Raw genomic sequence first — 27604 nt, forward strand, 5'->3', positions numbered from 1 at the left:
ATATATATATATATATGTATATATATATATATATATATATATATATATATATATATATATATATATATATATATATATATAATTTCAATTCAATCATCTCTGTCGTTGATGTATATGGCAAAAAGTGTGTGGCCCAATACAGCACTATGTCTTAACGTAATGGGTCCAAGGGCCCATAAGGTCTCGACAGCATTAAGGGCCCTTTAGCAAACCAGTGTGCTGGTGCCCCTATGACACCCATGACGTCTTTGTATCATTTCAAGTTTGTACATGTACTTCTTAAGATATGGGCACCATACAACTGCTGCATATTCTAGCTTTTGTCTAAAAAAATCATGAACAATTTATTTATTATTTATCCATGAATGCCAGAACTAAACCCTGTGGTACTCCACTCGTGACATTTCTCCAGTCCAATACATTGCCTCTGATTACTGCCCTCATTTTTCTATCAGTTTGAAATTTTTTAATCCATGTTAGAAGCTTACCTGTCACCCCTCCAATATGTTCCAGTTTCCAGAACAAACTCTTATGTGGAATTCTATTGAATGCCTCTTTTAGGTCCAGATAGATGCAGTCAACCCAACCATATCTTTCCTGTAAAATTTCTGCGGCTCGATCATAGTAACTGATTAAATTTGTTACACAGGATCTTCCATTTCAAAATTTTGTATTTTTTATTTTTATTTTTTTTTTCCAGCACGCACAAGGAAGCTTGATGCAGATAAACTTACATTAGGATCAGAAGGTGATAGCGATAATGCCCTGGAAAAAAATCCTGACGAGCTACAAGTGCAGCAGGTGCATAAAGTCCAAAAAGTACCGCAGGTGCAAGAAATTGAACAATTACAAAAAGTTCCGCAGGTGGAACATTTACAAAAAGTTCCGCCGGTGCAACAAGGGCTACCATTAGCAATCCTTCAGAAACAGCAAGAAGTACAAGTAGTAAAATTTGAACCACAGGGAACTACACCAGGAAAACAGTGTAGTAACAACGGAATGGGAATTTTAAAATACCTGAGGAAACAGGTAAAAAAGGACAAACAATAGAAATGGTTCCTTACACATTATTTGGTAGTTTATAGGTATTTTACTTATAATACTTTATATTATGTCTACAGTTTATAATTTAGTTTACAGTTAATTTACTTTTCAACTTCCATATCTTACATGAAGGATTTTTACTGTTTTTCATTTTTAAAACCTTATTAGTATCATTTATAGTTTAGTGTCAATTCACTTATAATACAATATATGGAATAATTTACTAAATTCATTTAACTATAATAAATTTAAATAAACATTTTTACCCCAGGATGAGTTTCAGTCACCCTACCCAAAAAATTAATGTTTCTTTATTACTAATCTTGTGAGAGGTAGCTTATTGTGCAGCCCATACTCATTCTGTGAGTGTTAGTTTATTGTGCACCCCATAGTCATCATGTCACCCAAGCCTGCTGCAGCTGCACCTGAGGGGTGGTGTAGGGAACCATTAGTGTACTATTATGATTTGAGAGAGAGAATGCTCTGTGGACAGAGCATCAATATGGCTTAAGGCATTGAGCTTTGCCTCAAGATGAAGCTTGGGCTGATCTCTGATTTGCTTCTTGGGAGTCTTCATTTACGTGCACCCCATACTCAACCACTTTGTAGTAATTAATTGTGCAACCCATACTCATCCTGTTACCAGTAGTTTGTGCAACCCATACTTATCCTGTGATCCCTATCCCTCTACTTCAAGTCCCTCAAGGGGCGCACGAATTCAGTTTGGCATACTGCATCCTGCCTTCCCATCCCTAGCTACTGACCCATCACAATATTTTATTTTATTTTATTTATATATATACAAGTAGGTACATTGGGGTTGTGAGAATACATTGAATAGTACAGTATTTACAATCTTGTAAAGCCACTAGTATGCGCAGCGTTTCAGGCAGGTCCTTAATCTAACAGATAATTTTAAGTAGGTAATTTCTATCAGAATTGATAAATGATAATAAATACATTGTTTACATACATACATTACAAATACATACATATAAGCTCAAAAGCTTCATTGAAGGTTGTAACAGAACCCATGAGCACCACACCAGAAAAAAATACAGTTTTGATATTCCAAGAATACGACTTAATCAAACTAGAAATGCTCTACAAATCAAGGGACCCAGAATGTGGAATGATCTTCCCAACCATGTTAAAGACTGTACCTCTCTCAACCAGTTTAAGATAAAAACTAAACACTACCTAATAAATTCACTAACCTACCTTACCCCTCTATTGTCAACCCATGTCTGTTATTTTTTTTTTTTTTTTAATCAACACTGTTTGTCAACCTATTGTATTTGTGCTGCTTTTTCAGTCATGTTCCCTCTTTTTTTTATCTTTATTTGTATTTGTTCTCAACACATTTTATTCTTTATGCTCAATTAGTATTAAGTTCTAGATATTAATGTTTTTCCTGCCCGAAACGCGTTGCGTAATAGTGGCTTTAGGCATTGTATGTACTAGCTCTATCTATATATCGATCCATTAATGTAACATTACTTGTATGTATGTACCTTACCTGAATAAACATATTTATTTATTTATTTATTTATTTATACAAGTTTAACTCTGGGGATATCAAAGAGATATTTATTTCTGGTGTGGTGATAATGGGTCCTATTACATCTGTCCAGGAAGAGTTTCAGAGCAGGATTTGCATTTAAGAACAGGGTTTTGTAAATGTAGTTGACACAAGAGAATTTATGGAGTGAGATTATGTTTAGCATGTTTAGGGAGTTAAACAAGGGGGCTGTGTGTTGTCTGAAAGCAGAATTTGATATTATTCTGATAGCAGATTTTTGCTGGGTGATGATGGACTTGAGGTGGTTTGCAGTGGTTGAACCCCATGCACAGATACCATAGTTGAGATAGGGATAGATTAGTGTATAATATAGAGAGATGAGAGCAGGGTTAGGTACATAATATCTGATTTTGGAGAGTATACCAACTGTTTTAGAGACTTTCTTAGTTATGTATTGTATGTGGGTACTGAAGTTGAGTCTCTTGTCTAAGAATAGACCAAGAAACTTTCCATCATTGTTATTGCTAATGTTTACATTGTCATCTGAAGCTGAATTGCATTTGTAGATTTGCTTCCAAATAAGATGTAGTAGGTCTTTTCTATGTTAAGTGTTAGTTTGTTGGTTGACATCCATAAGTGGACTTTTTTTAGTTCATTATTAACAACATTACAGTATTTAGTGTATGTGGGTTGGGGTTGGAGTAGATGAGTGTAGTATCATCAGCAAACAATATAGGTTTCAGAATGTTAAGAACATATACATCCTGCCTTCCCATCCCTAGCTACTGACCCATCACAATATACATCCTGCCTTCCCATCCCTAGCTACTGACCCATCACAATATACATCCTGCCTTCCCATCCCTAGCTACTGACCCATCACAATATACATGTAGTAGAGTGTTTTCTGTAGGCAATTTTCTAATTATACAATCATATGTTGCCCTCAGCTCTCCTATTTCATACATACTTTTTTTCTTTTGCAAGGGAGTAATTACTACATCTACATTACAATCCTCCCATGGTGGTGTAAATTTTCTCTTGGGCACAGCAATACACTCTGAAATAACATCATACTTAATAACATTAGAACATAAGGTATTCATATATGCTCTTTTCTTCATCATACATTGTTCAGTACTTCCCACCTTTTGAACTGAGAGGACCAATTCATTAGCTCCCCCACCTCTCATTAATCTAATGGCAGAAGCTACATTTATCTCTGCAATTCTATCCCCAATACTCTGCAGATTCAACTCCATCCTGATTTTCTCAATCATAGCATTTCTTGGGCATCCTAAGATAATTCTCATGGCTTCATTTTGTACCTGTGGGAGGTTGGTGCTGGGGTTACTGTGGGAGGTGTACTGTGTGAGGTTGGTGTTGGGGTTACCTGTAGGAGGTGTACTGTGGGAGGTTGGTGCTGGGGTTACCTGTGGGAGGTGTACTGTGGGAGGTTGGTGTTGTGTACTGTGGGAGGTTGGTGCTGGGGTTACCTGTGGGATGTGTACTGTGGGAGGTTGGTGTTGTGTACTGTGGGAGGTTGGTGCTGGGGTTACCTGTGGGAGGTGTACTGTGGGAGGTTGGTGTTGTGTACTGTGGGAGGTTGGTGTTGGGGTTACCTGTGGGAGGTGTACTGTGGGAGGTTGGTGCTGGGGTTACCTGTGGGATGTGTACTGTGGGAGGTTGGTGTTGTGTACTGTGGGAGGTTGGTGTTGGGGTTACTGTGGGAGGTTGGTGCTGGGGTTACTGTGGGAGGTGTACTGTGTGAGGTTGGTGTTGGGGTTACCTGTGGGAGGTGTACTGTGGGAGGTTGGTGCTGGGGTTACCTGTGGGATGTGTACTGTGGGAGGTTGGTGTTGTGTACTGTGGGAGGTTGGTGCTGGGGTTACCTGTGGGAGGTGTACTGTGGGAGGTTGGTGTTGTGTACTGTGGGAGGTTGGTGTTGGGGTTACCTGTGGGAGGTGTACTGTGGGAGGTTGGTGCTGGGGTTACCTGTGGGATGTGTACTGTGGGAGGTTGGTGTTGTGTACTGTGGGAGGTTGGTGTTGGGGTTACTGTGGGAGGTTGGTGCTGGGGTTACTGTGGGAGGTGTACTGTGTGAGGTTGGTGTTGGGGTTACCTGTGGGAGGTGTACTGTGGGAGGTTGGTGCTGGGGTTACCTGTGGGATGTGTACTGTGGGAGGTTGGTGTTGTGTACTGTGGGAGGTTGGTGTTGGGGTTACTGTGGGAGGTTGGTGTTGGGGTTACCTGTGGGAGGTGTACTGTGGGAGGTTGGTGCTGGGGTTACCTGTGGGATGTGTACTGTGGGAGGTTGGTGTTGTGTACTGTGGGAGGTTGGTGCTGGGGTTACCTGTGGGAGGTGTACTGTGGGAGGTTGGTGTTGTGTACTGTGGGAGGTTGGTGTTGGGGTTACCTGTGGGAGGTGTACTGTGGGAGGTTGGTGCTGGGGTTACCTGTGGGATGTGTACTATGGGAGGTTGGTGTTGTGTACTGTGGGAGGTTGGTGTTGGGGTTACTGTGGGAGGTTGGTGCTGGGGTTACTGTGGGAGGTGTACTGTGTGAGGTTGGTGTTGGGGTTACCTGTGGGAGGTGTACTGTGGGAGGTTGGTGCTGGGGTTACCTGTGGGATGTGTACTGTGGGAGGTTGGTGTTGTGTACTGTGGGAGGTTGGTGTTGGGGTTACTGTGGGAGGTTGGTGTTGGGGTTACCTGTGGGAGGTGTACTGTGGGAGGTTGGTGCTGGGGTTACCTGTGGGATGTGTACTGTGGGAGGTTGGTGTTGTGTACTGTGGGAGGTTGGTGTTGGGGTTACTGTGGGAGGTTGGTGCTGGGGTTACTGTGGGAGGTGTACTGTGTGAGGTTGGTGTTGGGGTTACCTGTAGGAGGTGTGCTGTGGGAGGTTGGTGCTGGGGTTACCTGTGGGATGTGTACTGTGGGAGGTTGGTGTTGTGTACTGTGGGAGGTTGGTGCTGGGGTTACCTGTGGGAGGTGTACTGTGGGAGATTGGTGTTGTGTACTGTGGGAGGTTGGTGCTGGGGTTACTGTGGGAGGTGTACTGTGTGAGGTTGGTGTTGGGGTTACCTGTAGGAGGTGTACTGTGGGAGGTTGGTGCTGGGGTTACCTGTGGGAGGTGTACTGTGGGAGTTTGGTGTTGTGTACTGTGGGAGGTTGGTGCTGGGGTTACCTGTGGGAGGTGTACTGTGGGAGGTTGGTGTTGTGTACTGTGGGAGGTTGGTGCTGGGGTTACCTGTGGGATGTGTACTGTGGGAGGTTGGTGTTGTGTACTGTGGGAGGTTGGTGCTGGGGTTACCTGTGGGAGGTGTACTGTGGGAGGTTGGTGTTGTGTACTGTGGGAGGTTGGTGTTGGGGTTACCTGTGGGAGGTGTACTGTGGGAGGTTGGTGCTGGGGTTACCTGTGGGATGTGTACTGTGGGAGGTTGGTGTTGGGGTTACCTGTAGGAGGTGTACTGTGGGAGGTTGGTGCTGGGGTTACCTGTGGGAGGTGTACTGTGGGAGGTTGGTGTTGTGTACTGTGGGAGGTTGGTGCTGGGGTTACCTGTGGGAGGTGTACTGTGGGAGGTTGGTGTTGTGTACTGTGGGAGGTTGGTGCTGGGGTTACTGTGGGAGGTGTACTGTGTGAGGTTGGTGTTGGGGTTACCTGTAGGAGGTGTACTGTGGGAGGTTGGTGCTGGGGTTACCTGTGGGAGGTGTACTGTGGGAGGTTGGTGTTGTGTACTGTGGGAGGTTGGTGCTGGGGTTACCTGTGGGAGGTGTACTGTGGGAGGTTGGTGTTGTGTACTGTGGGAGGTTGGTGCTGGGGTTACCTGTGGGATGTGTACTGTGGGAGGTTGGTGTTGTGTACTGTGGGAGGTTGGTGCTGGGGTTACCTGTGGGAGGTGTACTGTGGGAGGTTGGTGTTGTGTACTGTGGGAGGTTGGTGTTGGGGTTACCTGTGGGAGGTGTACTGTGGGAGGTTGGTGCTGGGGTTACCTGTGGGATGTGTACTGTGGGAGGTTGGTGTTGGGGTTACCTGTAGGAGGTGTACTGTGGGAGGTTGGTGCTGGGGTTACCTGTGGGAGGTGTACTGTGGGAGGTTGGTGTTGTGTACTGTGGGAGGTTGGTGCTGGGGTTACCTGTGGGATGTGTACTGTGGGAGGTTGGTGTTGTGTACTGTGGGAGGTTGGTGCTGGGGTTACCTGTGGGAGGTGTACTGTGGGAGGTTGGTGTTGTGTACTGTGGGAGGTTGGTGTTGGGGTTACCTGTGGGAGGTGTACTGTGGGAGGTTGGTGTTGTGTACTGTAGGAGGTTGGTGTTAGGGTATTCACCTAGTATATCTTGTTTCTGGGTGTACTAACTTAGTATATGTTGCGTGTGTGTGTATACTCACCTAGTCTCACCTAGAATATCTTGTGTGTAAGTACTCAACTAGTACTCACCTAGTATACCTTGTATGTGTGTATTCACCTAGTATATCTTGTTTCTGGGTGTACTAACTTAGTATATGTTGCGTGTGTGTGTATACTCACCTAGTCTCACCTAGAATATCTTGTGTGTAAGTACTCAACTAGTACTCACCTAGTATACCTTGTATGTGTGTATTCACCTAGTATATCTTGTTTCTGGGTGTACTAACTTAGTATATGTTGCGTGTGTGTGTATACTCACCTAGTCTCACCTAGAATATCTTGTGTGTAAGTACTCAACTAGTACTCACCTAGTATACCTTGTATGTGTGTATTCACCTAGTATATCTTGTTTCTGGGTGTACTAACTTAGTATATGTTGCGTGTGTGTGTATACTCACCTAGTCTCACCTAGAATATCTTGTGTGTAAGTACTCAACTAGTACTCACCTAGTATACCTTGTATGTGTGTATTCACCTAGTATATCTTGTTTCTGGGTGTACTAACTTAGTATATGTTGCGTGTGTGTGTATACTCACCTAGTCTCACCTAGAATATCTTGTGTGTAAGTACTCAACTAGTACTCACCTAGTATACCTTGTATGTGTGTATTCACCTAGTATATCTTGTTTCTGGGTGTACTAACTTAGTATATGTTGCGTGTGTGTGTATACTCACCTAGTCTCACCTAGAATATCTTGTGTGTAAGTACTCAACTAGTACTCACCTAGTATACCTTGTATGTGTGTATTCACCTAGTATATCTTGTTTCTGGGTGTACTAACTTAGTATATGTTGCGTGTGTGTGTATACTCACCTAGTCTCACCTAGAATATCTTGTGTGTAAGTACTCAACTAGTACTCACCTAGTATACCTTGTATGTGTGTATTCACCTAGTATATCTTGTTTCTGGGTGTACTAACTTAGTATATGTTGCGTGTGTGTGTATACTCACCTAGTCTCACCTAGAATATCTTGTGTGTAAGTACTCAACTAGTACTCACCTAGTATACCTTGTATGTGTGTATTCACCTAGTATATCTTGTTTCTGGGTGTACTAACTTAGTATATGTTGCGTGTGTGTGTATACTCACCTAGTCTCACCTAGAATATCTTGTGTGTAAGTACTCAACTAGTACTCACCTAGTATACCTTGTATGTGTGTATTCACCTAGTATATCTTGTTTCTGGGTGTACTAGTTGGAGGGAGGGAGTTGGAGGGAGGGAAATGTAGTTGGTGGACCTGTGGTCAGGGTGGCTCCAGAGGTAGGGTGTCAAATTTCAGTGTTTATGGCAGGGTAAGGGAATGGTCGTCGTTGGTCTTGTGATTCAATATTTTCTTGTTGTCGCTAAGTTACACTTTTTCAGGTCTATATAGTACAATGGCCAGTCCTCATGTACCTAGTAATTATGTACCTTAAATTATGTACGTAAATTATGTAATTATGTTCATGTACCTAGTAGCTAGTAGTTATAGTGTCAGTTGGGGGTTAATGGGCCAGGCCGAGTGTGCCTGTGCCCCACAAATATCACCCTTATTGCTGACTAGTTGGTATAACGGCTTTTCCCAAACCTCTCTCTCGCCAGAATTATACTGACATGTGAATATCTTTGGCAGTTGATGAATCCTAAATATAAATAATAAATAAATAAATGTTTATTTAGGTAAGGTACATCCATACAAGAAATTTTTACAAAGATTGGTGGACTTATAGATAGATTCATACATTGCATAACTGCATGGCATAACTGGCAATCCCCTCACAGTGTTCAAGTGAGAACTGGATAAGCACCTCCAAAGGATACCCAAGTATGCCAAGTATGCTGCCCTGAGGAACACCAATGTTGATGGGTAGGGTGGGAGAAATTGAATTATTCACAGAAACATACTGGAGCCTGTCAGTGAGGTACGTAGGATTTGAGGTATTGCAGGGGATACAAGACACTGATCACTGGTCTCCCATTTGGTCCTCATTGCTTTATCTTACTATTATTGAATGTCAATAACCGTATTATGCAATTTCAATTTCTTCTATTGCTTTCTTTATTATGCACCCCATACCCATCCCGTGGGCCGTGGTGTAAAGGATTACAGAGGCACATAATCGGTTCAGGACCGGAACCCTCTAGTTCGTTTAGCTAAGCAAATAACAATGTTTGACGCTAGTTACAAAATTATTAATGTTGTATACACATGTACACACACACTCATACATACATATATATATATATATATATATATATATATATATATATATATATATATATATATATATATATATATATATATATGTATATGTATATATATACATATATATATATATATATATATATATATATATATATATATATATATATATATATATATATATATATATATATATATATATATATATAATTATACCAGTATAATCTAATAATATATACTGGTCTAATAAAATAATTATACCAGTTAATACTCTCACTCGTTGTGTTAGGATATGTTAGCTTGATAAAACTGACTGTTCATTGTTGAGAAATGTGTTAACAAACAATATATCTGACTTATCAAGACTGTAGCTTGCTTAGCAAGGAACTTTTTTTAAATTTGGGTTCAGTTTAACTACCGCTCAAGGGATGAGTAATTGGGGCATAATAAAGGAACTAAGCTGATAAAATGAAAGATGGGAAAACAACATTAGAAAGATAAACTCGAGAGACGTTTTCATGTTAACCCGAAAATTATTTGAGGAGCAAGACAGACTGCGGGTCAAGCAATTGGTCTTTATGCTATCGTGATGGGGGATCAGCCATTACACGTGTTAATGACTCTTGTATAGTTGTGTAGTTAAGGACATCAGGGTAAAGGGGTAATGGGCATTGTGGTTGATTGTTCTACCTGGGAATCCTCCACTGTTTTATATCTTATGTATGTATGTATGTACTAACCTAGTTGTGGTTGCAAGGGTTGAACTTTGGCTCTTTGGTCCCGCCACTTGAATACATACACTTTCCATACACTTGAAACTGTGTATGGAATCAGCCTCCACCACATTACTGCTCAAAGCATTCCATTTATTAACTACTCTGACACTGAAAAGTTCTTTCTATAATCTCTCTGTGGCTCATTTGGGTACTCAGCTTCCACCTGTGTCCCCTTGTGCGTGTACCACATGTGTTAAATAAATGTATGTATGTATGTATGTATGTACGTATGTATGTATGTACGTATGTACGTATGTATGTATGTATGTATGTATGTATGTATGTATGTATGTATGTATGTATGTATGTATGTATGTATGTATGTATGTATGTATGTATGTATGTAAGGAGAGAGAGAGAGGGAGAGAGAGAGAGAGAGAGAGAGAGAGAGAGAGAGAGAGAGAGAGGGAGAGAGAGAGAGAGAGAGAGAGAGAGAGAGAGAGAGAGAGAGAGAGAGAGAGAGAGAGAGAGAGAGAGAGAGAGAGAGAGAGAGAGAAAGAGAGAGAGAGAGAGAGAGAGAGAGAGAGAGAGAGAGAGAGAGAGAGAGAGAGAGAGAAAGAGATGAAGATCGAGACAGAGAAATAGATATAGACAGAGTCAGGGAGAGAATGTTAGACACAGAGACGTATAGATAAGGATATGCAAAGTCAGTGAGAGAATGACAGAGATAGAGCGAGGAAAGAGACAGAGAGATAGGCTGACACAGAGAATGTCAGAAACGAGGAGAGGCAGAGACAGAGGGACAGGGACAGACGGACAGGGCCAGAGGAGGGACGGGGGAACAGAGGGGGAGCAGTGGGACAGGGAGGGAGACAGGGACAGAGAGGGGGACATGGACAGAGACAGAGACAGAGGGACAGGGTCAGAGAGGGGGACCGGGGGACAGAGGGAGGAGAGGGGGGCAGGAGACCAAGAGAGAGGGGACAGAGGAGAGACAGGGACAAGGGGACAGAGATGGATAGGGGGACTGGAGGAAAGGGAGGGGGACAGATGATGGACAGCGGACAGAAAGAGTGGGCAGGGGGACAGAGAGGTACAGGGGACAGAGAGATGGACAGGGGGACATAGAGGAACAGGGGGACAGAGAGTGACAGGGGGACAGAGAGAGGAACAGGAGGACAGAGAAGAACAGGGGGACAGAGAGAGACAGGGGGGACAGAGACAGGGACAATGGGATAGAGAGGGACAGGGGGACAGAGAGATGGAAAGGGGGGACAGGGGGACAGAGAGGGGGAAAGGGATCTGGGACAGAGGACAGAAAATGTGGGCAAGGGGACAAAGTGAGGGACAGGGGACAAAGATGGACAGGGGGACAAAGATGGACAAGGGGGACAGGAGGAAAGGGGGGAGATGTATGAGGGGAAATGTTTGCGGAAGATGGAGAAGGGGTATTTAGAACGGTAAGTTAGAGAGGGGGCAACTAAGGCCCATCATTGAAAAACAAATGAGCATCATTGCAATAGCAGGAGCCACGCACATCTTTAGCCTGCGTTGTTGAGACATTGTCAATTAAGCGGTGTCCAATAGCAGTATCTTCGGTATTTAAGCGTTACCTTAAAAATACTGGAAATATTGAAAGCTATTAATCCAGATATTAATCCCCTTGTGCAACGCACACAAGAGGCAACAGCTTCTAGCTCTACAAGCCGCAATATAAAATAGAGAATAGGCGATTGTTTTCACTCACAGTGTAATAAACCCACGGACCCACCCACCCGCTGAAGCCGTAAATGCCAAGACATTACTTCCGTTTAAAATTAAGCCGGAATAATCCTCAGGTATGTGGAGGATGTGGGAGGCCTTTGATCAACCACCGACTTCCTGCCCCGTCGACGGGGCCATCAGCCCTCAGTGTGCCCTCAGCCAAAATAATGTGAAACATGTATGTGGGTGTATTAAATATTTTAATTTATTATTTCCAAGATTTAGCTGTTAGCTCTTGGACCCCGCCTTTCTAAGCGTCGGTTGTCTAATGTACCGACTCTCGGCCTCTTTTCCTCCATCATATCTAAACAACATATATTTTTATCTAACACACTCACACATCCCCAAGATGCAGCCTTTAGCAGCTTCCTGACTTTCAGGTTCCTATTTACTGCAAGGTGAATAGAGGCATTAGTGTGTGTATGTTTGTGTCTGTGTGTGTGTGTGTGTGTGTACGTGTGTGTGTGTGTGTGTATACTCACCTAGTTGTGGTTGCGGGGGGTTGAGCTCTGGCTCTTTGGTCCCACCTCTCAACTGGCAATCAACTGATGTACAGATTCCTGAGCCTACTGGGCTCTATCATATCTGCATTTGAAACTGTGTATGGAGTCAGCCTCCACCACATCACTGCCTAATGCATTCCATCTATTAACTACTCTGACACTGAAAAAGTTCTTTCTAACATCCTAGTGGTTCATTTGGGTACTAAGTTTCCACCTGTGTCCCCTTGTTCGCCTACCACCCGTGTTAAACAGTTTATCTTTATGTACCCTATCAATTGCATTTCTCGCAGCCTGTCCTCGTAACTCATGCCTCTTAGTCCTGGGACTAGCCTATTGGCATACCACTAAACTTTTTCAAGCTTCGTCTTGTGCTTTTTTTTTTTTTTTTTTTTTTTTGAGATATATACAAGAGTTGTTATATTCTTGTACAGCCTAGTACTAAGTATATGGTGTTTGGCTAGATAAGAGTAAAACTGCTTGTAGATTAGTTTTTCAAAAAATGTTGACAAGTTAGGCAGGATTGATATAGGTCTGTAGTTGTTAACATCTGTGAGATCACCACATTTGTGTACAGGGGTAACTCGCTTTTTTAGGATAACTGGAAAGGTTTGGAGTTCAAGTTCAAGTAGCTTTTCAAAAAATGTTGACAAGTTAGGCAGGATTGATATAGGTCTGTAATTGTTAACATCTGTGAGATCACCACATTTGTGTACAGGGGTAACTCGCTTTTTTTAGGATAACTGGAAAGGTTTGGAGTTCAAGTGACCTGTTGAAGAGCATGAGAATTCTTTGGAGACAATTCCTAACCTATACTTCTTCTCAAGGTCATGTTTTTTATTAATGGGTTTAAGTATTCCCTTTGTAAGCAAGGGATTGTTAAGCCTTTTGGTTATGCTTACAAAAAAGTCACAGGACAGACATTATCAGCAGCAGTTATAAAATTGTCAATAGCAGTTTCATTGTGCAGCCTAAAACTTAACTCCCTTGACTCTAGAGGTATATATATTAGGTTTAGGTTAGGTTTTTTTAATTAAACCAGCCAGGATGAGTGAAGCCATGAAGGGCGTTTTTATTAATTAAAACACCCAAATGTTGGGTGCTTCAGGTGTTGTTCCTCTTGGATGATCTTGTACCTCTCTGTCTCACACCTGTAAGAATGAGTGATATGGTTAAGGGGGAAACAAAGTGCAGGCAAGGCAATGGAGGCCAGTAGTAATCTTAGGGCTAGGATAATTAGAAATTAGAGAAATTAAGTAAGAGAAATTAGCAAGAGAAATCAGGTAAAATTTATTATACTTAACTTTTGTATCATCAGTTTAGTAGTAATTCTTCATCTTCATCATCATCATCTTCACTGTCACAAAGCTCCAGGTAGGGCTCGGAAACATCAACATCCTCTTCCTGGTATCCAAATAAACGCTTTGCATCACTCAGCTTGTCAGAACACAACTTTTGCCCTTGCTTCAAAAGAGCCAAGATTCCACTCTTATTTTTGGTTGATAGGTGCTTCTCTTCAATAGTGTACTTGTTAGGATCCTGTAATATATAGACTATTTAATGGGGTTTAAGACATTTACAAATTTCCCTGAAAATACTAAAGAAATTAGAATAAATAAATAAAGTTTTCGGTAAAAGTTCAAATATATGTAAAACACACCAGTACAGTATATGAAAACCATGGAATTGTCTACCTGTCAAAGTTGTAAATAGCAAGACTTTACTCAAGTATAAAATTCTGCTGGATAAATGTTTATGAAGAACTGAATTGCAACACACATTTAGGCTGTTAGCTTACCTTGCTTAGATATGAAGGAAAAATTCCACATAACAACTCTTCAGTATGTTCGGTTAAAATCTCTCTCTTATTCTTGTAATATGCGAGATAATGCAGCATTTCTTGAACAGTGTGTTGTTGCTCTTCTCTGGATCTCTTCTGAAGCTCCACATCTTCTACTGCCTTCTTTTTTTGAGCAAGGGACACTAATAAAAGAGGAAAATTATATTTACTGCAAGTAAACTACAACTCAATTTAATGTAATTACAGTTTAGGTACTTGCATTATACATACTATACATAGTTTATTGTGCAGTATCAACCTGATAAAAACCTACGGATTATGATACTGCACCTATTTTACAAACAGTAGTGATGATATTTTACTTCAAAAATAAGTAAAGCTTATCCATTATGCATGCTAAATGTTAGTTATCTTGATAAGGCCGAATTGTAACCCCTGATAAAATGAGATGTAGTTACATACCATTTTGGCTATGATGAGGCAATAAATTGTGCCATGGCAGGATACCTTCTATTGCATCCTTTTCACTGAGAATTTCAGAGTTTTCACTATTGTAGATTTTTATGAAGCCTTGAAGCTTTTTCCTATCACACTCATTTCTGTGCCGGAGTGAAGAGCGCATTTTACTGGATGCTGCAAATAAAGTTTTTTGGCTGAAAGTTTTAAAGTTGTTAAAAAAATTTCCTCATCATTTACCTACATAGAAATTATAGACAAGAGCTAAATAGAAATTGCTTCAGAGTTAACAAAGAAATAGTAAGCCTACCTGCATCAGTGGCAATCAGATTTTTGCGATGCCTGATAGAGTCTGCAACTGCCTCGATAGAATATTTTATGTTCTTCGAGGTTGTTCCAGTGTTTAACTCTAACTCCTTACAAATCATTTGTAGGTCAGATCGCCATTCTTGAATCAATGACTTTTGAACATCAAGTTTGTCGATCTCATTTGAAACTGTTATTTCCGTCTCTCTGGCCTATTTGAAAATATAATAAATTTAATGAACAAATCACATTAACCATGATGAGTGGTTCGAACCTATGGGCTTGGCATTCCCAGATGCTTGCTGTAGTTGAATGCGCCACAACATGGTCAAAAGAATTGCAACCTAGGGTACTAATGAACCCACAATTCAATTTTTGTTAATTATGCACCCCCATACCCATTCCATGGGCGGTTGTGCATGCAGTTTCCCATGTACTTGGTCTGTGTCCTCCAGTAGTTTTACCTCTGATGGCCCTTTCAATACACATAGAATTCATATTATTGTGATATATCAATACATGGAGAAAGACATTGAAATGGGGGCATCAAAGGCAGAACTACTGAATGACAGAGACCGAGTTCATGGGGGAATTGTGTGAAACCTGGTTTGGCTTCAGTGGAAGCCTTGGGATCCTTGTGGGTGCAGTAGTACTCCAAGTTGCAATTCATCTGACCATGTCGTGGCGTAGTGAACTAGAGCATGCATCTGAGAGCACTCAGTGCATGGGGTTCAAACCCTCATCACAGTTCCCGTGATATATCACGATACTGTGATTTCTCTGTGAACACATTTGATATATCTCGGAATCATACATTTAGGTTAATTAAATACTATATACTTTATACAAATTAACCTTATTGATATATTGAAAAAGTTCAAGCAGTTAATTCAAGGAAATGGTCGCTAATTTATAAAGGAAAATATATGTAGTACATGATCTGAACACATAACTAACCTATAAATGCATTATAATACCTTTCACATATAAATGCATTATAATAAGTTTCAAAATAAATACAAATAAATAAAATAAATATATATTATTTTTAGTACCTTTCTGAGTCGAGTAACTAATGCACGAGCCAGTCCATCAATTTTTCGATGGTTCCAAAAGACTGCACCCTCTGTGAGTTCTTCTGTTCTTTCTGAGAAAAATATTTATAGCAATGAACATCTTGAAGAGCATAGATTAATAACAGTTTCATAACATACCTTTACTCACCACGACCAACTCAAGTTTGACCAATATGTTTTCATTCTTTTATTGATTATTTGAGGGAGTTGATACTTATTGAATACTGAATACCAATCGCATTATACTGATTACAGGGCAGGTAAAATAATAAAAAACTTGATCAGATGAACCATATAAACAAATACCAGCTTTCAGCAATAGACAATACAATTCAATATTAGACAATATAGAAGACAATATAATTCATTATAATATAGTGTGTGTAGAGAACAAAAGAATACTATACATTAAGTATCTGTAAAGCACATTTTATTACCTCCCAACTTTGTTGTAGCGATACAGCTTCTTGTTGCCATCAATATGTACTGCTAAAGGGGTTTTATCACAAGCAGGACACTCATTGTCAGCTTCTCCTCTAATTTTTCTCAGCTCATATTGCTGGAATCGCCATTCGAAGAACACTCTCTTCGAAGTTATATAATTAATGGGTCCAATCTAGGAATAGAATTTTTTAGATGGTGACATTTAAAATGCATATTATGACATAAGATAAATAAACAAAAAAAACATTCCATTTTGTGTTTGAACAAAATTAAAAACTAATTATTAATAAATGAATATACATTACTACAAAATTTTGATAATTTTTGTATTGAAATATAAAACTGAAAATATTAAGAATAACGGTATCAAAACATACACGCCCACGAGAAGCACCAAAGGATTCCAGTGCAGTGACTAATGCCCGAAATGATGTTCCGGGACAATTTCTTTTTATATGGTGCCATGATTCAAGCAGACTGGTGCTGTAGAATGTGCTGCTCTTTCCTAATGATGAATAGAAACCAGACTTGTGCATGGTCTTGCCTAGTTGTTGATGCTCATATCCACAGTGGCATGTATAGATTGGAGTATAGAGGTCATACCTTCCTGTAGTTTAAAATACAGTGCATTGAGTGGTGTGGCGACTTGCTAAAATAGTGATGTAAAAATTAACATTTATAGCAACAAAAATTTCAAAATGTATTGTGATTCAGGAATATCCGGTAATGGAAATAAAAGGGTAAATTTTAAAGTTTATTTACCCATTATAGTGATGAAGATGCAGAGATTGCTGGAGCTTGAAATTTTAAACTTGCAATCTGTGCAGTTGGGGCAAGAATTTGGTGGTTGGGCTGGTACAACAGGTTCTGGTAACAAAGAAAAGGAAGACAGTTTGACAAAATGAGTTTTATGGAAAAGAATTTCAGACTGAATATTTCATTGTTTCTTGATTGTACAAAATATTGACATTATTCTCCAGATAATGACTGAGAAATTCACAGAAAAGAAACAATCAGACGATTAAATCAATCTATAAAACCAAGTGTCAGGTTTAAACTTTAAGACTTCTCCAAATGTTGTAATGACTGAAATGAAACATTTATTCATTTTATTTTGTTATACCAAGATAATCGTAGCTCTAGACTGGGATTGGGAAGTAGAAGTAATCTCGGAACAAAGTACGGATTTTATACAGGTATCGTATACTTACTCCAGTGAAAGATATTTCCTTCAGGGCACACAGTTTGTGTCGGGTCTAATGGCTCATAAAAGCCATTTTTCCAATATAATCTGTGGTGGAAAGGCATGAGAAAATGTTGCATTTGGTCACAAATGTGACACAAAAATGCAAAACAGTCTTCACATTTGATGCTTGCCTCACAATTTGTACATTGTACACAAACTTTACCTGATGAAAAAAGGGGTAATTATTTATACTAATTTTAAATACTGTATACCTAACATTTTAAACAATCTGAAGTCTAAATGTATTAATAGAGTGTCATTAATTTGCATATGATGCTTATTATACAGTATAACCTTAATGAACACAGCAATATTTAATTTACCTTTATCTGGAACACCCAACTCAGACAATGTCCAATCGAACAGCATTGCCCTGCTTTCTCCCCAATTAATCTCTGCATTTTTTCTTCTTTTTTGCCAGTCAGAAACACTTGGCTGAGAATCTTTAATTTGTTCAAGTTCTGCAGCAAGTACTTTGAAATATGGGATTAAAAATTAGTAAGAAAAATTTGTAAGTGAAAGGAATGATTAGTATAATATGTTAAACAAAATTTCATAGGCATTAAGCACAATTTTGGTACATAATATTTATGACGTGTGTCCATTAAATAAACCCTCATTTAAATACCAACAAATGATGTTGGGACATACCAACATCAAATGATTCCAAAGTTTCTTCACCAGCTGCCAAATAACTTTGAGTGTACGTTCTGCCACTAGTAGAATAGCCCGCATTTTGAATGTGTGGTGGTGAAAGTATAGCAGGCAGAATGTCTGGGTGGCACATTTGAAGATTTAAGCATGGTACATAATTGCAAATTGTATACAAGTATTAATATTTTCAGACAAATCTCAAGATATTACTATAACTAACTTTATGCTACCAAGTTGTTCAGTGTTATAGTAATTTAATCTCCATAATTGTCTAGCATACACTTAAAAATAGGCAACAAATATTATTGGAAAGTACACAAATAACAGCTGTAGAAATATTGTTAAAAAAATAATAGAAGATTACCATCAGATTGGGGTGCAGCTGGTCTTTGTTTTGAATTAATGTGTGATACATCCTGTATGTTATCTTTTTTCTGTTTCTTGTTTGTCACCTTTATTGAGTTTGGTTCCTCCACGTTTAAGAGTCTCTTCAAGTACTCATTTCTTTGTATCATTGCAGCACGTGCTTTCTGGTACTCACGTTCAAGATGTTCTCTAGTCATCACTGCTATTCTCCGGTGAAATTCTGAAGAGAAAATAATAGTGTTCGAAGGAAAAGTACAAGAACAAAACAAGAAAATTATGCTTATGCAAAATTATGCTACAATGTACCTATTAATAATCTTAAAATTTGCTACAAATTACCTACTTATAATTATGTGTTAAATTATGGACTTTCCCATAATGATATGCATGTTAGTGGCATTACCTATACTGCCTACCTGGAGCCCCCTAGAGAGATAGTGACACAAGTTAAGGTAATCCCTTTAGTAAGGTGCTGGGTCAACATAAATAAGCTATAACTAATAAGGACACAAATCAATATGTTCATTTAACAGTGGTATTAACATTTATATAAATATAGCTAAGAATAAGTTTTTACAAGTGTAACAAAGTGAAAGAAATGTATGAAAATTTTGATGATATATTAAAATGCTCATTGATTGAACTTGTCTTCCTATATATAAAGTATAAAAATAGTAAACACAGTACCATTATTGTTGTCTGTAGTTATTTTTGGAACATCTGGTATGTACAGCATACTGTCAAAATCCGATGATCTATCTGAAAAATTGATTGGTAGCGTAAATATTTGAATTCATTGCATAGCCTTTTATACAAACAAAAAAGAAAAATTGTACAGAAAAGCTAACACAACATTATAACACCTTTCTGTGGTACTTTCTATGGTACAAAAGAAAACAAACCTTAATTATAAAGGAAAATAAACTGACAGAAGAACTATGAATACTGCTGAAAATACTTTCCACAAAATATCTGAACCAAGGGATAGTACCCCGAGATTTGAAATATGAAAATTTCACCCTTACAGTATTTAAAAAAAAAGCAGAAAGAGTTAAGCACAAAACTAATGTCCGATCAGCTAGGTATAACACATCTGCAAGCTCATGGCGAAAATCCTAAGGGAGGGAATCATTTACCATCTTTCAGTGAAAAATCTTATTCCATCGACACACCATGGTCTTCTTAAAAACAGATGCTACCTTATAAACCTCCTCACTTTTGGGACATGGTAACATGGTACTCAGATAAAGGGTTTCCGGTGGATGTAGTATACATGGATTATGCTAAAGACTTTAATAAGGTACCACATGGAAGACTAGCAAGGAAATTACAGGTTCATGAAAAAAATTGTAAAGTGCACAAAACAATAGTTAAAACAAAGAGAGCAAAAGGTCATACTAAATGGGAATGAATATGAAGAAATGTGTTAAGTTGAGTACCTCAGGGGTCCATTTTTAAGTCTAAAATATTTTTCATATATTGAACATCTATGATATAGAAAAGAATATAATCTAATCAACCACATCCTCATATTTGCAAATGCCTGGCATTTCACGAGCACTTTGTCCGGGGTTTATATTCTAGCCGGGGAGGATTTACTGGGTTAGGCTAACCTAACCTAACTTAACCAAACCAAACCAAGTATCTCAAGTTACAAATATCTCTGGGAATTCATATTATCTGCTGTTGTAGAATTGACAAAATGGACAGTGTCAACAAAATTATTCCCACATACTCCGTCACTATGTGATGGAGTACACATAGAATAGGGACTGAATTGTCCCTGACAGGGACAATTCTGTAACAAATGTTCTAGCATAAAACTTTGTACAGTTTAGTAATTCCTTACCATTTGATGTACTAGGTAGATCCATGTTTGGTGAAGTTTTATAGCTGGAGCTGGAAGATCCTGTCGAGATGACTTCTTCAAAGAGAATAGCTTCAACACATTGTGTCTTGAGTCTTCCAGTACTTGGCCTACAGTTACCAGATCTGATTTACAGAAACTAGTGAACTATGGAGATAAGATTGTTAATAATATACTTTTTTTGAGATTCATATGACTTGCAGCTTAAAAACCAATCTTATTTTAAAATAGTACACTAAAGTACATAGCAAATTGCGAAATTCGTAGTTTTTTAACTACTTTAAAGCTAAATTCTCAAGCTTTGAAAATAAGCACAATTTGCTATTTTAAGCGGAATCTGGCAACTCTGATTTAGCATGTAAACATTGACTTGCATTCACAATGTAGTTATTTATTTTTCAACAATTTAAAACGAGTTATGAAAATACATACATTGGTACATTATTGCAAAGGCACTATACTATATATATATATATATATATATATAAATTGTTGCAAGTCGAGCAACAAATATTTTACATTGAACAACAAATGAGATTGGAAAAGCAGTATTGCCAAAATAGACCCCAGACACACCCTGTGGGTAGTAATGGACCCCCATACCGACCCTATGAGGGGTAGTGGACCCCATAATAACACTATGGGCGATAGTGGACACTATACAAACACTATGGGCGGTAGTTGACTTCATAGAGACCCTGTGGGCGGTAAGGGACCCCCTATCGACCCTGTGGGCGGCAGTGGACCCCCTATCGATCCTGTGGGCGGCAGTGGACCCCCTACCGACCCTGTGGGCGGCAGTGGACCCCTACCGAACGTGTGGGCGGCAGTGGACCCCCTACCGACCCTCTGGGCGGCAGTGGACCCCCTATCGATCCTGTGGGCGGTAGTGGACCCCCCCCATATCGACCCTGTGGGCGGCAGTGGACCCCCTATCGATCCTGTGGGCGGCAGTGGACCCCCTACCGACCCAGTGGGTGGCAGTGGACCCCCTGCCGACCCTGTGGGCGGTAGTGGACCCCTACCGACCCTGTGGACGGTAGTTGACTTCATAGCGACCCTGTGGGCGGTAGTGGACCCCATACCGACCCTGTGGGTGGCGGTGGACCCCATACCGACTCTGTGGGCGGCAGTGAACCCTATATACTAATCCTGTGGGCGATACTGTACCCTATAGTCATCCTGTGGGGGCAATGGATGCCATACATATCCAGTGGGTGTTATTGTACCCCATACTTATTCTGTGGGTGGTTGGAGCCCCATACCCATCCTGTGGGTTATAGTGGACCCCATACTCATCCTGTGGGTGGTATTGGACCCCATACCTATCCTGTGGGTGGTTGTGAGCCCATACCCATCCTGTCGGTGGTAGTGGACGCAATACACATCCAGTGGATGGTATTGGATCCCATACCCTTCCTGTGGGTGGAAGTGATCCCCATACCATTCCTGTGGGTGGATGTGACCCCCATACTCATCCTGCGGGTGTTATTGGACCCCTTACCCACCTAACAGGTGGTAGTGGACCCTATACTAATCCTATAGTTTCCAATAATCCACACCATACCATCCTGTTTGCAGTAGTTTACCCTATATACATTCCAACATAACATCGTTTTCTGTTAGCGTTCCTACAAAACATTCTTTAAAGATTTCTAAAGCACAAACTATGGTATATAATATTGATTGGTGAAGCACTTATTCTATGTAATAATTTATTGTGCTTATTATAATTTACTAAGAACAACTAATATTTCTCAAAACAAAACTACGAGCCTTCAATAGGATGTAGCTGATCTGTAATATTATAAGAGCATGGACAATAGTAGGTGAATTTCACAACCCATGTGGGACCTGAAAACTACAATTTTCGTTATAATTGAACCAATCACGACTATTCAGCTATCTACGTTGATGGACGAGTACTGTGAGACGTAAATTGGTACGTGAGGAAGAGTTTGAGCCTTGGTAAAAAAGTTAACTGGGAATATATCACATATGTACTAAATCACATTCCACATATTGACTTTAAGCACTAGTCATATATGTACTGTCTTGTGTGAGAACGGGTTGGTATGGTTAGGATGAGGCTTACATTTCAACGACTATATTTCTCTTGCTAATTTTGTTAGTCCTTGAGATGTATCTCTTCATAACACACACTTATCTGCTTGATCTGCTTGTCTGGGAGTTTTTCTACTCCCCAAGCCCGGCCCGAGGCTAGGCTTGACTTGAGAACTTTGTTCTAGTGCTTGGCTTGGTGATTGTGGGGATTATCATAGAGGATTACATGCTGTTATGGAAATAGTCAACTAGAGGGTTATTTTGTAGACCCAGGTCAATATTGAAATCACCTCCTAGAATGATGTGATTTTTGTTGAGATGTTATTTATGATAAGATTCCTTATCATAAATAAGTTATGTTATATATATATATATATATATATATATACTGTATATATATATATATACTGTATATATATATATATATATATATATATATATATATATATACTGTATATATATATATATATATATATATATATATACAGTATATATATATATATATATATATATATATATATATATATATATATATATACTGTATATATATATATATATATATATATATATATATATATATATATATATATATACAATATATATATATATATATATATATATATATATATATATATATATATATATATATTGTGACGGTAACGCGTTGGTGTTCAGCTGTTTAAGGCTAGGGGTATGGCCTCGTCACATAGTTATAAAAAAAAAATAGAAAAACTGGAACTTCGTCTGTGGTAAGGTAAGGAGAAGACACACAAAACACAAGTAAACTTTAACAATGAAATTTTAATTACGTTAAATAAATCAAAACATGAAAAAATGGACAAACAAATTCTTATAATAAAATCAATCAATCAAAATAATAAGAATAATTAAATGACACAATGAAAAGTTACGTTAAGATAAAATAACAAGAAGTGCAACACAAAATTAAAGGGAGGTGCTGGAATATTGGCTTTAAGCTACCACCTCTCTCAGTACACGCTAACGTCTAGCCGGGAGGAGTGGTAACCACGAAAGCACTGAACATTCTGAGGTCTGAGGTCGTGGCGACCCCAGACATCAAGTAGTATGGGGGGGTGGAGTGCAGTTGCAGCCCGGCCGGCGACCAATCAGCGGAGCCGGTAGCGATCAACAGGTAGTTTGGCGGTTTGAGTCTGAACAGGTGTCCCTGGCTGCAACGTTTTGCGCTCTGGCAAACCTTGCTGGTGTTGTTGTCGTTGTTGGACATTTCTTCCATAGTAGTTTTATATAATTTCAACGACGTAATTGTGGAGGGAAGAGCAGGCTCAATCTCTTGAAGGAGATTATCGTCACAATATATATATATATTTAGGAATTCGAAGAAGTGTTTGACTTGCAACAATGATCGAACCCGTCTGTGACATTCATCAATGTTTCCCATTGTTGTGTTTTTCAAAAGATCCATAACCTTTAAGCACCTTTTTGCATTATTATTTTTGTATCAACCCATGTATATCTTGTAACCATCAAATGCATAATAAAGCACAAAAAATATTTAAGGAAGGGGGTGGTAGGAGAAAAGCACACAGAAACTGTATTGGAGGGGATCTAAACATTCCCTCTAATGCGTTGTTTCCTCCGAGGCTATGGGTCCCCCTTCTTCCAGCTAGAGGTGGTACTCCTTTTCTGTATATATATATATATATATATATATATATATATATATATATATATATATATATATATATATATATATATATATATATATATATATAAAGTCTATATAACTAAAATTTCTATAACTAAGAAAGTCTCTAAGACAGTTGGTATACTCTCCAAAATCAGATATTATGTTCCTAACTCTGCTCTCCTCTCACTATATTATGCACTAATCTACCCCTATCTTAATTATGGTATCTGTGCATGGGGGTCTACCACTGCAAACCACCTTAAGCCCATCATCACACAGCAAAAATCTGCTATCAGAATAATAACTAACTCTGCTTTCAGACAACACTCAGCTCCCTTGTTTAAATCCCTAAACTTGCTAAATATTAACTCCCTCCACACATTCTCTTGTGTCAACTACGTTTACAAAACCCTGTTCTTAAATGCAAACCATGCTCTGAAACTCTCCCTGGACAGATGTAATAGGACCCATTATCACCACACCAGAAATAAATATCTCTTTGATATCCCCAGGGTCAAACTTAATCTGTGTAAACACTCTATGCAAATTAAGGGACCTAGTCTATGGAACTCACTCCCTAGTGAATTGAAAAACTGTAAAACTTTTGCCTTATATAAAAGCAAAACCAAAAAGTACCTAACTTCATCTTCTTAGTTTCCTACACTGATCTTTAAATTTGCTCTGTACCTAGTGTTACCCAATCTCCTAACTTTTATGTAATTTCAAACAACCTTATCATTGTGTTCATTGCTGTCTTCTTTTTGCGTCACTCACAACACGTTGTTGCTGTGTTGCAACACTCACAACACGTTGTTACTGTGTTGCAACACTCACACTACGTTGTTGCTGTGTTGCAACACTCACACTACGTTGTTGGTGTGTTGCAACACTGCGTTGTTGGTGTGTTGCAACACTCACAACACGTTGTTACTGTGTTGCAACATTCACACTACGTTGTTGCTGTTGCAACACTCACACTACGTTGTTGGTGTGTTGCAACACTCACACTACGTTGTTGCTGTGTTGCAACACTCACACTACGTTGTTGCTGTGTTGCAACACTCACACTACGTTGTTGCTGTGTTGCAACACTCACACTACGTTGTTGCTGTGTTGCAACAGTCACACTACGTTGTTGCTGTGTTGCAACACTCACACTACGTTGTTACTGTGTTGCAACAGTCACACTACGTTGTTGCTGTGTTGCAACACTCACACTACGTTGTTGCTGTGTTGCAACACTCACACTACGTTGTTGCTATGTTGCAACACTGCGTTGTTGGTGTGTTGCAACACTCACAACACGTTGTTGGTGTGTTGCAACACTCACACTACGTTGTTGCTGTGTTGCAACACACACTACGTTGTTACTGTGTTGCAACACTCACACTACGTTGTTGCTGTGTTGCAACACTCACACTACGTTATTGCTGTGTTGCAACACTCACACTACGTTGTTGGTGTCTTGCAACACTCACACTACGTTGTTGGTGTGTTGCAACACTCACACTACGTTGTTACTGTGTTGCAACACTCACACTACGTTGTTACTGTGTTGCAACACTGCGTTGTTGGTGTGTTGCAACACTCACAACACGTTGTTGGTGTGTTGCAACACTCACACTACGTTGTTGCTGTGTTGCAACACTCACACTACGTTGTTGCTGTGTTGCAACACTCACACTACGTTGTTGCTGTGTTGCAACACTCACACTACGTTGTTGCTGTGTTGCAACACTCACACTACGTTGTTGTTGTGTTGCAACACTCACACTACGTTGTTGGTGTGTTGCAACACTCACAACACGTTGTTGGTGTGTTGCAACACTCACACTACGTTGTTGGTGTGTTGCAACACTCACACTACGTTGTTGGTGTGTTGCAACACTCACACTACGTTGTTGGTGTGTTGCAACACTGCGTTGTTGGTGTGTTGCAACACTGCGTTGTTGGTGTGTTGCAACACTCACACTGCGTTGTTGGTGTGTTGCAACACTCACAACACGTTGTTGGTGTGTTGCAACACTCACACTACGTTGTTGCTGTGTTGCAACACTGCGTTGTTGGTGTGTTGCAACACTGCGTTGTTGGTGTGTTGCAACACTGCGTTGTTGGTGTGTTGCAACACTGCGTTGTTGGTGTGTTGCAACACTGCGTTGTTGGTGTGTTGCAACACTCACAACACGTTGTTGGTGTGTTGCAACACTCACACTACGTTGTTGCTGTGTTGCAACACTCACACTACGTTGTTGGTGTGTTGCAACACTGCGTTGTTGGTGTGTTGCAACACTCACACTACGTTGTTGGTGTGTTGCAACACTGCGTTGTTGGTGTGTTGCAACACTCACACTACGTTGTTGCTGTGTTGCCACACTCACACTACGTTGTTGGTGTGTTGCAACACTCACACTACGTTGTTGGTGTGTTGCAACACTCACACTACGTTGTTGGTGTGTTGCAACACTGCGTTGTTGGTGTGTTGCAACACTCACAACACGTTGTTGCTGTGTTGCCACACTCACACTACGTTGTTGCTGTGTTGCAACACTCACACTACGTTGTTGCTGTGTTGCAACACTCACAGCACGTTGTTGCTGTGTTGCAACACTCACAGCACGTTGTTGCTGTGTTACAACACTCACAGCACGATGTTGCTGTGTTGCAACACTCACAACACGTTGTTGCTGTGTTGCAACACTCACAACCCGTTGTTACTGTGTTGCAACACTCACAACACGTATTTACTGTGTTGCAACACTCACACTACGTTGTTGCTGTGTTGCGTCACTCACAACACGTTGTTGCTGTGTTGCAACACTCACAACACGTTGTTGCTGTGTTGCAACACTCACAACACGTTGTTACTGTGTTGCAAAACTCACTCTACGTTGTTGCTGTGTTGCAACACTCACAACAAGTTGTTGCTGTGTTGCAACACTCACACTACGTTGTTGCTGTGTTGCGTCACTCACAACACGTTGTTGCTGTGTTTCAACACTCACAACACGTTGTTACTGTGTTGCAACACTCACACTACGTTGTTGCTGTGTTGCAACACTCACAACAAGTTGTTGCTGTGTTGCAACACTCACACTACGTTGTTGCTGTGTTGCAACACTCACAACACCTTGTTGCTGTGTTGCAACACTCGCATTACGTTGTTGCTGTGTTGCAACACTCACACTACGTTGTTGCTGTGTTGCAACACTCACACTACGTTGTTGCCGTGTTGCAACACTCACACTACGTTGTTGCTGTGTTGCAACACTCACACTACGTTGTTGCTGTGTTGCAACACTCACAACACGTTGCTGTGTTGCAACACTCACACTACGTTGTTGCTGTGTTGCAACACTCACAACTCGTTGTTGCTGTGTTGCAACACTCACACTACGTTGTTGCTGTGTTGCAACACTCACAACAAGTTGTTGCTGTGTTGCAAAACTCACACTACGTTGTTGCTGTGTTGCAACATTCACACTACGTTGTTGCTGTGTTGCAACACTCACACTAC

At 40.0% G+C, this 27604-nt stretch overlaps 2 long non-coding RNA genes across 2 annotated transcripts; both read right to left on the reverse strand.

Moving 5' to 3' along the window:
• Nucleotides 1–16217: 16217 nt before the first annotated feature.
• On the reverse strand, nucleotides 16218–17080 carry LOC138371933 (uncharacterized). The gene is made up of 3 exons (XR_011230573.1): nucleotides 16987–17080; nucleotides 16602–16831; nucleotides 16218–16396 (listed from the first exon to the last, which is right to left on the reverse strand). It is a non-coding gene; the product is annotated as an uncharacterized lncRNA (long non-coding RNA).
• Nucleotides 17081–17806: 726 nt separating this feature from the next.
• LOC138371934 (uncharacterized) lies at nucleotides 17807–18705 on the reverse strand. Its single transcript, XR_011230574.1, has 3 exons — nucleotides 18489–18705; nucleotides 18122–18244; nucleotides 17807–17943 (listed from the first exon to the last, which is right to left on the reverse strand). It is a non-coding gene; the product is annotated as an uncharacterized lncRNA (long non-coding RNA).
• Nucleotides 18706–27604: the final 8899 nt, after the last annotated feature.

Source organism: Procambarus clarkii, chromosome 37 (genome assembly GCF_040958095.1).
Source record: "Procambarus clarkii isolate CNS0578487 chromosome 37, FALCON_Pclarkii_2.0, whole genome shotgun sequence".
NCBI lineage: Eukaryota > Metazoa > Arthropoda > Malacostraca > Decapoda > Cambaridae > Procambarus > Procambarus clarkii.